This window comes from Scophthalmus maximus, chromosome 11 (genome assembly GCF_022379125.1).
Source record: "Scophthalmus maximus strain ysfricsl-2021 chromosome 11, ASM2237912v1, whole genome shotgun sequence".
Classification (NCBI taxonomy): domain Eukaryota; kingdom Metazoa; phylum Chordata; class Actinopteri; order Pleuronectiformes; family Scophthalmidae; genus Scophthalmus; species Scophthalmus maximus.
In genome coordinates this window covers 17,563,797-17,575,914 of record NC_061525.1, presented here as the reverse complement: position 1 = coordinate 17,575,914, position 12,118 = coordinate 17,563,797, and the positions used below count along the sequence as shown (strand labels likewise).

General features: G+C 42.4%; 1 non-coding gene across 1 annotated transcript; it reads left to right on the top strand.

Moving 5' to 3' along the window:
• The first annotated feature begins 2,561 nt into the window (after positions 1 to 2,561).
• On the top strand, positions 2,562 to 2,633 carry trnae-uuc. Its single transcript has one exon. It is a non-coding gene; the product is annotated as a tRNA-Glu (tRNA).
• The last annotated feature ends 9,485 nt before the right edge of the window (positions 2,634 to 12,118 follow it).

Below are 12,118 nucleotides of genomic sequence, written 5' to 3'. Positions count from 1 at the left end.
AATTACATGCCATTGATTCCACAGTCTCACTGTGTCTGGCTCTCTTTTGTGTTCAAGTCCCATCTGAGCCAGTTTGGTCCTTTTCAAACAGCATCTAGCTCAGCGCACAATGTGCCGCAGAAGCCTTTCACCATCAGAGTCAATGTCCGCTAGCCATTTATCCAACCCCAAAAATTGCTTTGCACAGTGGAATCATCGTCTCGTCCGGCCTCCAGTTGCTCTGCCCAGATGCCACCGAATGTCCCGGAAATGTTCCTGTTGGCGTAAACACGTCTGACTCGGACAATCCACTAGAAAACGACAAACTCCAGAAAATGATAGTGAATCTGTTTAAGTATCTGAATAAACCCACTGAATACCCCAAACCTTTGTGAAATACTAATTTAGATTCTAACTGGGAGTTCGATGAGAAGATCAATATACATTCATTCTTACGATTAAATGTCTTTAGCCTAGTCTCGCACAAAAAGTGGAAACAGGGACAACGATCCTCAAAGGAGCAAGAGTACACCTCCTTACTAGTGTCTTGTTTATATGCTTCATTTTTCTCTATTCATTTGGCAAACAAATCACCAATTCATCCGAGAATTTCTTGGATTTTGTTAATCGGAAAAAGAACAAAGCCCGTGAATCTACAATGAGCGCAGGACTTCACAGGAGCTGGGTGCAGAGTAGCTCTAAAATGCTGGAATACATTGACATTTCTGGGAAATGTTATAAGTCGATTTCTTGCTGATAGTAAAATGAAAAGACTGTTACAGCCACAATCTGAACTCAGTGAATATGTCACATTTGGAGATATTGAAAGGTATCTTTGACAGATCCAGGGGAGCGGTTTTCCTCCTCCAAGCATAAATGTGGGGAGTGGTTCATGCATGTTGTATTTCCCTTCTCAACTGACCAGTCTTTGTGGATTTTGATTTATCCCCCGAGACACCCCTAAAACCCTTCTGAGCATTTGTAACAGAGATTTTTGTTTTCTGTTGCTCCTCAAAAGAAAACCACAAACTTGATTTTATTCACATCAGCAGCGGGTCTGCTTTGTGGGGCTGAGGTTCAGAAGCTCTTGTTTTGGCCCCCATCAACAATGATAGAGGCGGGACGATCTCTTCAATCGAAGGGAAAGATTGAGCCGTGGTTTAGAGAGACTGGGTGCACACAGAAGGGGGAATCATGTATTCATGACATTTCATATTTTCAGTGTTTCCGTGTCATTTCTGCCTTTTAACTGGTGGCTAGTGAGAAATAAGGTCCCCTCCCTCAATCATACCGCTTTCTCCCTCCAAATGCAATTCAGACTGAGTTGTGGTTGGAGGGCATTTGAAATGAACTCCTCAGAGGCCCTGCTTAGGAAATGAAATTGCCTTGGCTATGGCCTTTTGTCACATTGCTCCACAGTGCATATTAATGATCAGTGGCACATGGCGTTGCACTGCAGGACTCACACAGCAGCGCGAGCACAGTCCGACTTTCCGCTCATTCACTGTCATTGTCTGTTACTTGAATTATTGTCGTCATAGTGGAATGCAATGTATATTTGCCCAATAAATCAATGATATGAAAGCAGCAACTATTCCACAACTTTGAAATTCTGAATTATTTTGCTGCCGTTCCACATGTAGGTGTGGTCTCACTGTTCTGCTGGTGGTACATGGTTACATCCACGCCTGAGCATCACAATAATCATAACACTGTGTTCTTTGGCAATTGTTTTCTGGTGTCAACCTGCTGAGTGTTGCCTTAAAAGTGTACTCACTGATGGTACCATGGGCCAAATCAGCCAGAGGATCCAACTTAACTTTCCTTTGGCAAGGATGCTATATGAAAAATAAAATGGGTATATATAATTAAATAACAGCTTTTTTCGGAACTAGGATTTGGGACTTTTTTTCTACTGAAGTCCCATACGGTCTAGGGGTAAGGATTCCTGGTTTTCACCCAGGTGGCCTGGGTTCAACTCCCGGTATGGGGAATAGGGTCACGCTGAATATGTCAATGTGCAGCTTCCTCTCCAAACTCTCTTCCACACTTACTCTGTATGTGGGTGATGGTGATAGGAAGCACAACATAGGCTAATTGAAATATACAAAAGCATGGAAATGTGTCTCGCCTGACCTCTTAATACCTTCAGCTTCCATAATTCAAAGTAAACGTTGTAGCCAAGTGTTAATTAAATAACTGCTATTTTGGAAAATGGGTCTTTTTTCGACTCAGGAAATCATGTCATGGTTTCCTGGTTTTCACCCAGACGGTCTGGGTCCAACTCCCAGTATGGGAAACTGTGGTCCTCCATCCAACTGTGTACATGTGAAAAGAATGTAAAACATGATATTCTGTTTGGATTATTGTCTTGAAAGGTGATGGTGCGTTTTTTCGCTGCGGGATCATTGGTGCTTACTCACGCGAGTAACGTGATAGACACAACCGGCGAATATCCTCCCATTACTCCCATTACTGTTTAAATCGGGTTTTTTTTCCCTATTCACCTCGTGTCACGCCTTAATGATCCACAATAACACTAATATCTGTGTCTTTAGAAATAAGGAACCATCATCCGTAAGTCCCATATGGTCTAGCGGTTAGGATTCCTGGTTTTCACCCAGGTGGCCCGGGTTCGACTCCCGGTATGGGAATTACCTCCATCAAACCTCTGATGAGATAGTTCATCTTAAAAGATAACTGACATGGTCTGAAATCCATGATGGTACTTGTATTTCATGTGATTATTCAATCAAGTACAAAATAATCCGCATAAACACACAATCACATCTATGAAACCGGTTCAGTAAAAAAATGTCTGTGTAAATCAACAAAGTAAACATGGCAGGAGCACAGACGCGTCAGTAAAACACTAATATTTTTTCCCTTGACAGACAGGTGTGTGGAATGTGAGTCCACAGAGGGAGACAGGGTGACAGTGTGATTGCTTCCGAGGGTCCAGTGGCGACAGGGAAGAGTGAGAACAGCAAAGAGTTGTGGCATGAGTAACCCCACTCAACAACACTTTGGTGTCCACCCAGAGGCCATGACCCTTTTCCCCGACACTAGAAGCAGCCAAGCCAGGAGAAGACGGACCCACATTCCATAGAAAAAGATTAAAAATCCAATTTCATCCTGTTGAGGAGTGTGAGGCACAGAGGTAAAGACTGTCGGCTGTGAGAGAGGGAGAGGAAGAAAGGGTATCGGGAGTAGAGAATAAATTGTTTCATTTATCACCAAGTGAGGAAAAAAAGCCCATTCATCTACAATCCATTAATCTAGGACACTTGTGAGAGCCTCAGTCGCGTCTCACTCTCACTGTCTTTTGACAAACGGAGCTAATCACTCGGAGCAGAGAGACAAAGCACCGGCTGCTCAGCCCACTGTAAAATAAAATAAAAAAAACAGACTGCCCTGCTTTCTAATTCAACATTCAGGAGTGTGCGGTTTGCTCTTTAAAAAAAAAAGTCCCCATCACACATTCCCACAGCATATGTTGGTGTTTTTGACCAGATGTCCTGAACATGACGGTCATTCAATAAACAGCGATAAAGTGGAGCAAAACGCCGTTTAAACATTGAACTGATCATTCCATTTGTTGGGGGTGACATGGTTTGTAAATCAACAAAATAAGTTCACCACAAAAGACAGATTTTTTCGTTTTTTCCAAATATTAAACCTGTCCTAAAAAGTGGCACACATACCAGACCGCATGAACGTGAACAAACAGCCTGCAGTTGCAGTGATCATGTCAACTCTGACAATGGTGCACCAAGTCAGCCCGTCTCAAAAGTAAAAGCATAAAATATCATTAGATTTACAATTTTGCAAAGCAGCAAAACCTCTTCGGGGGGGAGGTCCTGGTAGATGGATGGATGGGTCAACAAAGACACTGTGATTTGGCACAGATGCCAGTGTTCCCATCCCATGTCATGCAAATAGTCAACAGCCGATTCTTTTAACCAAGACCAAGAAAATGTTCTTGAACTTGTTCACAGGTTATTTTCTTAAATGGCCTCTGATCCTCAAACTAATAATGTTTTAAAGACCATGACAAACAACCAAACAAATATTTGCTGACTCAACTCAGCAGTCAATTCAATTATCGTGAAAATACAGATTTCACATTGGGACTCGGTAATGGCAGATACTCAATATTAAGTGGACAGGCCAGTGGACAAGTGGACTCGATTTGCTATTGGGTTTATTACCTCACAGGTAATTGCAAAAAGACAGTCTCTATATAAATATAGCATATTGTATTTAGGAATCATGTCTTTTTGTTTCACCGACGCTCCACGGGGAGGATATTGTGAACGGTGGGTTGCCCCCGTATGTTTCAGGGCACCTGTGGTCACTGACCAGACTCCCAGCAAACTACTCAACTCTGTGGACTTTTTACAACCTCGCAGTATACGCTCCTGTACAACACAGATGTTTTACGTGGAGAATTTCCATCACTTTTATCAGTTGCAGCTCTCTGGGCAGTGTAAAAGCCAATGACGTGATTCAGCGGGAAGGGTAATCGGCCGCTGGGCGATGAGCCAGGGGATCCGGGGGGCTCCTTGGCCAGCTATGATAAGGTCACAGTCATCCCACAACTCTCACTGCTGTGGTTCAGGCTCGCGCATTGGCAGCCACCTGAACGTGCGTTTGTTTCCACACTAAAGGGGACACTGCCAACTCACAAAATCCTCATTTTTCACATGAACATTAGTTCCATACTGAGTGCTACACGGATACGTAACAAGTTGGAGCCGGCGGCCAAACAAGCCGAAGCTGTGATACCATGACACCGTATCGGAGAGGGTTCATATACCGTGAAAGCCTCGTACCATTGCAACCCTATAGAAAAAAGTGCTGATGGCAGCAGAAGATGAAAATAAATATTTATTAAACTGATGAGACATAAGTTGAAGGTTTAGAGAGTTTTCACTAAACCTTTCTGAAACGGGGTCTTGATGACATATGGCACTTTTGCTTGATAAATGATTTGTACCTATCTGTGGACAGACAGATCAATGAATCAGTTTGCCGTTTCAGACACAATATCACACAATAACCAAATATTAAAATCCAAGTGTGTACATCAGCCTTTTGGTGAAACAGGAGGTTAGTACAGAAGCACCTGCTTATTAAGACCGAGCTCGTTGTGACGTGAAAAAAAAAGAAAGAAAAAAGATGAGATTTTTAAAGGAAACCTCTGGCATGTTATTTTTCAATTTTTAGAAGCCAGAGAAGCAAACTGACGACCTGATCCCCGCTCTAACAGGATTACAAGGGACAGCTCTCCTCCTCCGGTCCCGCTTCTCCCCCTGTCATGCATCCACAGCTCTGCTTCTTCAGACACCCGGTCTCCTCTCCTGCTTCTCTTTCACCGCTCTTATCACCCTCTCTCCCGGAGCACGTCGCTGTCTCTCTCCTGCACTTCTTTCTCCCACCCACTCTTTTTCCTCACTCTCACACTGCTGTCAACATGTTTCCTGTCATCTCCCGAGAGCTGCATGGTACAAAGTCAGACAAAGGGACAGGAGCAGTGACCCGGGATGAATGCACCCTGTTTATGCAACAACAATTCACAGAGGAAAAAAAGGAAAAACTAACGTCTACATACTAACTTCATTTCTGTGATGTGCAGGGTTTGCTTTTTCGCCAGCGACTGTAAGTTTTGCAGATTCTATCGATATTGTATTGTATTCAATATTGTACAAGGTTTTTTGTGCGATCAGGAGAAGAAGTGAAATGTCTCCTTGAACAAATTGGCAGATTTTATATTTGGTTTGACTTTTAGCAGGTCATTACCGCAACTGTGTAAACAAACTCACAACAATAGTTGTTGTGCTAAATGTAAAATTTAAGAAGAAATAATCAAAAGAAAAAAACTTTTGTCACTTTGAATAGTAATAGTACACTTTATTTTAAACTTTTAAATTGCATAAATTGGATAGTGTCGCTCCTATTTCAGCAAACTGCCGTGTTACATCTATCCCCGGCTGGTGTTGCAACTCGCTTAAACTGTGATTGTGTAGTAGACGTTGGAGTGAGTTTCATTTGTAGCAGACAAATATGTGTACCGTCGGGTGTATCAACGTCTGAGACATCTAAAGTCTCATACCTCAAAACAAGAGTTAGGTACAAAGTAAATTTCCACAGCACTAACTCTTTCAGTTCATTTCTATGAACTCATGATAATTACGCAACAACAACAACCACCACACACACACACACACACACACACACACACACACACACACACACACACACACACACACACACACACACACACACACACACACACACACACACACACACACACACACACACACACACACACACACACACACACACTAACCCTTTCACTGCAAATTGTCGCCCTAAAACACAATTAAGGCCCATGCCTCATTAGCATGCCTGGGCTGGTATCCTGTTCATGCCTGCCTTTCCAGTCAGCTGCACTCTGGAGAATGTCAGCTGTCAAACTGCTGCTCGTACTGGTAGATCCTCATCACCGTCCTGACAGCAACCAGCACAACCCTGGTCCCCTCTGCACAGTGTGGTGTCCCCCGGGGGCCGGCGCACACATATTCACACACTCACACATACGCAGCAAAGACACACAAACACTTGCTGCTGACACACATGAGAACAGTCAAAAACATGCTTGTCCGCCCCTCTGTGGTTGATGGATGGTCCTGTGAGGAACCTTTTCACCTCCGAGCAATCTCTTTTCTCCCCCCACATTGCAATTCCGACAAGATAAAAGTGTTGAAAATCGCAACAACCTCAGAGGATATAGGCAACATACGACATTAATAACAATTTCTCTTGCGCTTTGCAGTTTTCGGTCAAATCCAATGCGTGTGAGTAACATGGAATCTCGTTTCTTTGCTTGTGCAGTAGGCAACTAGATTAACTGATGTGTAATCAGAAAATCGATGCAGTACTCAGGACTTCAGTGAACCACGCACCGCAGCCAAATTCAGAGAGAAATTTGTCAAAGAAAATCCATATGGGTGTCAAAAAAATTTGGTCTCTGTGCACCTGTGACTCTGTGTGTGTGTGTTGTGTGTGTGTGTCTGTGTGTGTGTGAATCATAGACTGTATACAAAAATGGACGTTGTCATCGGGTTCGGAAAATGAAGCCAATAATCTTTGGAATCACCAGCAGAGGGCGACTCCACTGGTTGGAAAAAGAAGTCAGTTTCTACAGATGTCTATGGGAAAATGACTACTTCAATTCACTTCATTTTTAACGTCAGTAAACAATTTCCTGAGGAATTTTTTTTTTTTGTAAATACAGAAAAAGCAATTACAGCAATCACAAATCCCTTTTTTTTTTTCTGCCAGAAAAAAAAATGCATACAGAGTTTCGCACATATGACATGCTATCTGTGTCATTACCAGTGGTTAACCAACAGGACAGGTCCGCCTGCCTGTGAAAAGGAACGCACAACGCTCAAGTGTAAAACTACCGCTGTCATGACGAATTCTGCCCGGCTGCCGACTACAGTACAACAAAGTTGTTGGGTATTGGATGGTCCACACGCCCAGCAATTCAACAGGATTTCTCCCAGTGCTGCCGATTGCCAGTCTATGACAGAACAATATGTTTTTGAGAAAGAGAGAGAGAGAGAGAGACTATGACAGCAAAGTGAAGAGCACTGCACACAGCTCCACAATGATGCAAAACACTGCAGCTTAGCAATAGTTCAGACAGGAAGACTGTCTTCTGCACATGTCTCTTATATATATATATATATATATATATATATATATATATATATATATCTAATATAGTAAATGTTATTTGGACACATCGGTGCAGCATGTGAACCCAAAAGTTACTTCAGGCATCAGTGTTTTTTCTTTTTTTGTCGCTGTTTATCTCAATTGGTTTGCCCTTTTTTTTTTTTTTTTAATCACTGGGTGCTTCAACACAGATATAATCACGGATGGGGCAGGCAGAGTCATCGAAGTTGAGCAGTAGAATGGATTTGCTTTCGCTAGGTAGTCAGCAAAATTAACCTCTGGGAGTATATCAGCCGAATGAAAATGTCTTCTGCTTATGAGGAGCGTGACACCACAGACAGATCAAAATAAAATCACAGCTTTCTCCTCTTCTAATGGGAGTGAGTTCAAGGAGAACAGTGAGTGCGGCGAACACACTGCCGTCAGTGGCGGTAAATAAAAAGATGACCTTTGGCCGGGTTTGAGCAAATATTGACTCAAAAGAAATGTGGCGGCGTGCGACTGGAACGAACCGTATTATAAAGTTTTTCTATCAGGGGTTGTATCATTGAATAAATAACATTCTGCCACATTAAACATTTTGAGGTAGATTTACTCCGCAGTACTGTTTGTTGGGGCTTCTGCTTGTTTGTCCTCATAATATACACAGCCACTTTTAGCAGACAGTGAGCCTGGCTGGCTCGAGAAGTCTCATCACAGTCCACATTATAAGATGATAACAGTTATTGTCAATATGACCTGCAGAGAGCGGCACACTTGGACACCGACTGACACGAGAGACCAAAAAAGCATCACATAGCATTGATCTTTACAAATGCTAAGTGCTTCTACCAGCTTTCTACTCTGCATTAAAAACTCAACAGAACGTTCTATTCACAGAACGACAGTGGACAGAAAAAAAGGATCCGAGCCGTGGCCTTTGTAGTATTCTCACACAAAGTAGAAACACTTGTAAATGGAGGCTCATATGTTTCGTGTTCATTGACGGTGACAGTATCTGCCAGGAGTTTGAATAATTCAATACCCCCACATTCCGCCCTCCTGTCCAGGCTTTGTAGTTGTGTAGTTGTTTGCGAGAGAGAGAGAGAGAGAGAGAGAGAGAGAGAGAAGGGGATAGGGATGAGAAACCAGACGGAGAGGTGAGAGAGAAATCAGATGAGAGCATCAGCTAGTTACTGACACGAAAAAACAGCCCGAGACAAAGCGGGACAGAGATGAAAAGAGTCCTCTGTTGCCGTGCTCTCTGGTCATTATCCTCCTCTGCTGAGAACAATACAAGTGCTCGGCAGCAGAGAGCAGAAATTGGCCAGAGGGTGGACTGGTGATGTAGATGCCCATTGTTTCCTAACTATTATTAACTCATTGCTCCGGAGATCCAGAAGGGACGTTATATTACCCTGTGAAGAAGCACATTATTGCCCTACTTTGTAATTTCCTTACTCTATCATTGTGACAGGATGTTCATTAGGCTACCTGCATATTAGTTGTTGCTCTAATCTTCACATACATTTTTGATTATTGAGAGAGAGAGAGAGAGAGAGAGAGAGAGAGATACATGAGAGGAAATTGTGCAGTTCGATGGTGAAATTAAGAATTTGTGAAACTGTGGGAATTATTTTGAGAATGACTGCAAGCGGGTTGTACATTTTCTGCCTTCGGTCTTCAGCGATGTGAGTAAAATGTACAAAATGTTCTGTGGATGGGGCTGTGGGGGCCCCACAACCATGAGAGCTCAGTCACCTGGATTATCACTATCACACATTATTTTGTACACAGGGGAAATCCTTGGATGCACATGAATGCAGAAGACCAATAGGTCATAAGCAAATCGGCTCTTGGGATTTGTCAGCTGTGGGGAAAAAAGCATCGAAGCATCTTTTGGTGGAAAATTGAAATTGAAATGAGAAGAGGAGGTGTGTTTTCACATTGAGTGTATATATATATATATATGAGTGTGATTGTGTGTGTGTGTGTGTGTGTGTGTGTGTGTACACATTTCAGACATGTGTCATCAGCTTGAGAGTGACGTGCGTTTTCCTCTGCGGTGTCAGATTTCAGATGTATCTTGTGTGTCTTCGCTTTGCTTCGCGTGTACAAGCTGCAGCACTGACGTTTGGCTAAAGCAGCAGTGAGGCAGCAAATGAAGCAATCCTGCTCAGATAAAGATCACAGGAACCAAGTCCGAACCTTTGGCCCTTTCCAAAGTTTGTTTCGCCTTGTGGCTGATGCGTTATGGATGGCAATGTTGAGTTAAGGCCGATCACATCCTTTTTCTTGCCTTCCCTCAGAAATTCTCCTTTTCCTCTTACTCCTTAATCTTTTTTTCCGCCCACTGACTCCATGAATGTAATTTGTCAATTTTTTCTTTCAACAAATTTCATCTTCAATGAGGGCAGTCAAAATTGTTTCACATTTTTAAATACTGTAAATATTATAAGCCTTATTGTCATGTAGGTGTGGTTTATTTTATTGCTGTCTTCTCTTTAAATCTGCTTCTTAACCTGCCCATAATCACGTTCTTTGCATGATAATTTATTTTAGAGACGATTTGAATAAAATTAGCCTGCAGAAGATGTCCTTTTACCCCCAATGGCACAAGTCATTTTTTGAAGTGAAAAAAAAGAGAGCAAAAGAGCCTCTCCTCCTCTGAAGCTGCAGGAAGCCAGCTAAACCGCCTTACACTAATCCAGTTAGCTCCACCATAATTCCTCTTTGTGTTATTCAGTTACAGCAGTCATCAGCCATACAAACATAGAATTCACTCTCTGTTAAGGTCATACTTCGACACTACCAAGGTCCCTGAAAACAGCAGATACATACTGTTTGTCGTGTCCCAAATCCAAGGTAACATACAACGGTCATAGTAGACTGCATTTGACTGTTCTTGTTGGAAATCATGGAATAAATGTACATTGCCATTTTTACATTAGTAGGAAATTGTGCAGTATTGGTGGACACTAGTCAAAGTGTAACCATCACTCCATCACTTTTGTCCAGATTGAAATATTTCAACAACTACACAGTAAATTGCCGTGAGTGATCAGTCAATTTGGTGATGCTTTTTACTCTCCACCACTTTTTGTCGTGGAATTTTTTTAGTCTATCCTCCCTGAGAAACACTTAAGATGAGTCTTCTCAGGCGTTTGGAGGAGAAGTGGAAGTAGCGTCCCACTGTTGCAGAGGGGACCACCGAAAAACGTATTTTTTGCCTCCAAAACTCTGTTAAATGACATCGCTGATCACCATCTCCATAACGTGACATACTAACTATGCATAAGTAACTCATATAACCCCACTTCAAAATCACTGAACTATCCCTTTAAGTCAATCGCCCTAGGCATGGTAAAAATGTGCGAGTGTCTTTTTCATGTACAAGCGCCACTCCATATTTTGAATCCTGCAACACACCCACAGAGATAGAAGATGAGAGAGAGAGAGCGCCAGTCTTCAGCATGACTGATAGCTGTTCGCCTGTCTGACAATCTCAGAGTCGACAAACTTAACTTGGCACTTTGCTATATAATAATAATAATAATAATATATTTGATTTATAAAGCACTTTTCATGCACCCAAAGCGCTGGTATATGCAGAGAGAACGCTGTGCAGTTACACAACACCACAATTATGACACAAAAAAAAATCCAATAGATAGAATGAATAAAGTAATCAAGCTACACTGTGGCAGATCCTGAGCTATTTATGTGACAATGCAGCATACGAAGTTCATAATGTGAAACACAGCCAACGCAACACCGTTGTCGCGTAATATGGATGTCAATGAATTCAAGCTCAATCGCGTTTTGCCTCAGTACCTCAAATTGAACCGCTGGGGTGCCAGCAGTCACTGTTGCACGGGGGATACAAATATTGCAGCATTGTTCACAAACACACCTTTCGTACACACACACACACACAAATGTAAATGGCATGTGCAAACACCCACCATCCACATATTGTTGACATCCACACAGGAGGCACATCAAAGAAGCAACAGCTCTTATTACAACACGGCCAAAAGCACTCACCACTTTCATGGGGGTCGATCACGTCGCCTCTGTAGAGATTAGACTGCTCTCTCTCTTTCTTTGTAAATAGTTTTTTTTTTGTCCCTGCTTTCCTGCTGCTTCTATCGCTTCAACCTCACACTGAGGCTCAGGATAGAGTGTGTGTGTGTGTGTGTCTTAGTGTGCCTCAGTCTGCCTAATCCCTGCTGAGTAGAGTGGGTGCTAGGCAGCAAATGTTCACTCGGGAGTTAGACACCCAACAGGGGTTAAATTGGGATTTGTTTTGTGGTAGGGAGCTGTTTTATTATTATTAATAATATTATTATTAACAAAATAATAAAGAAATACCTCTTTAGCTGTATATCCCACATTCACCTGAGTCAAA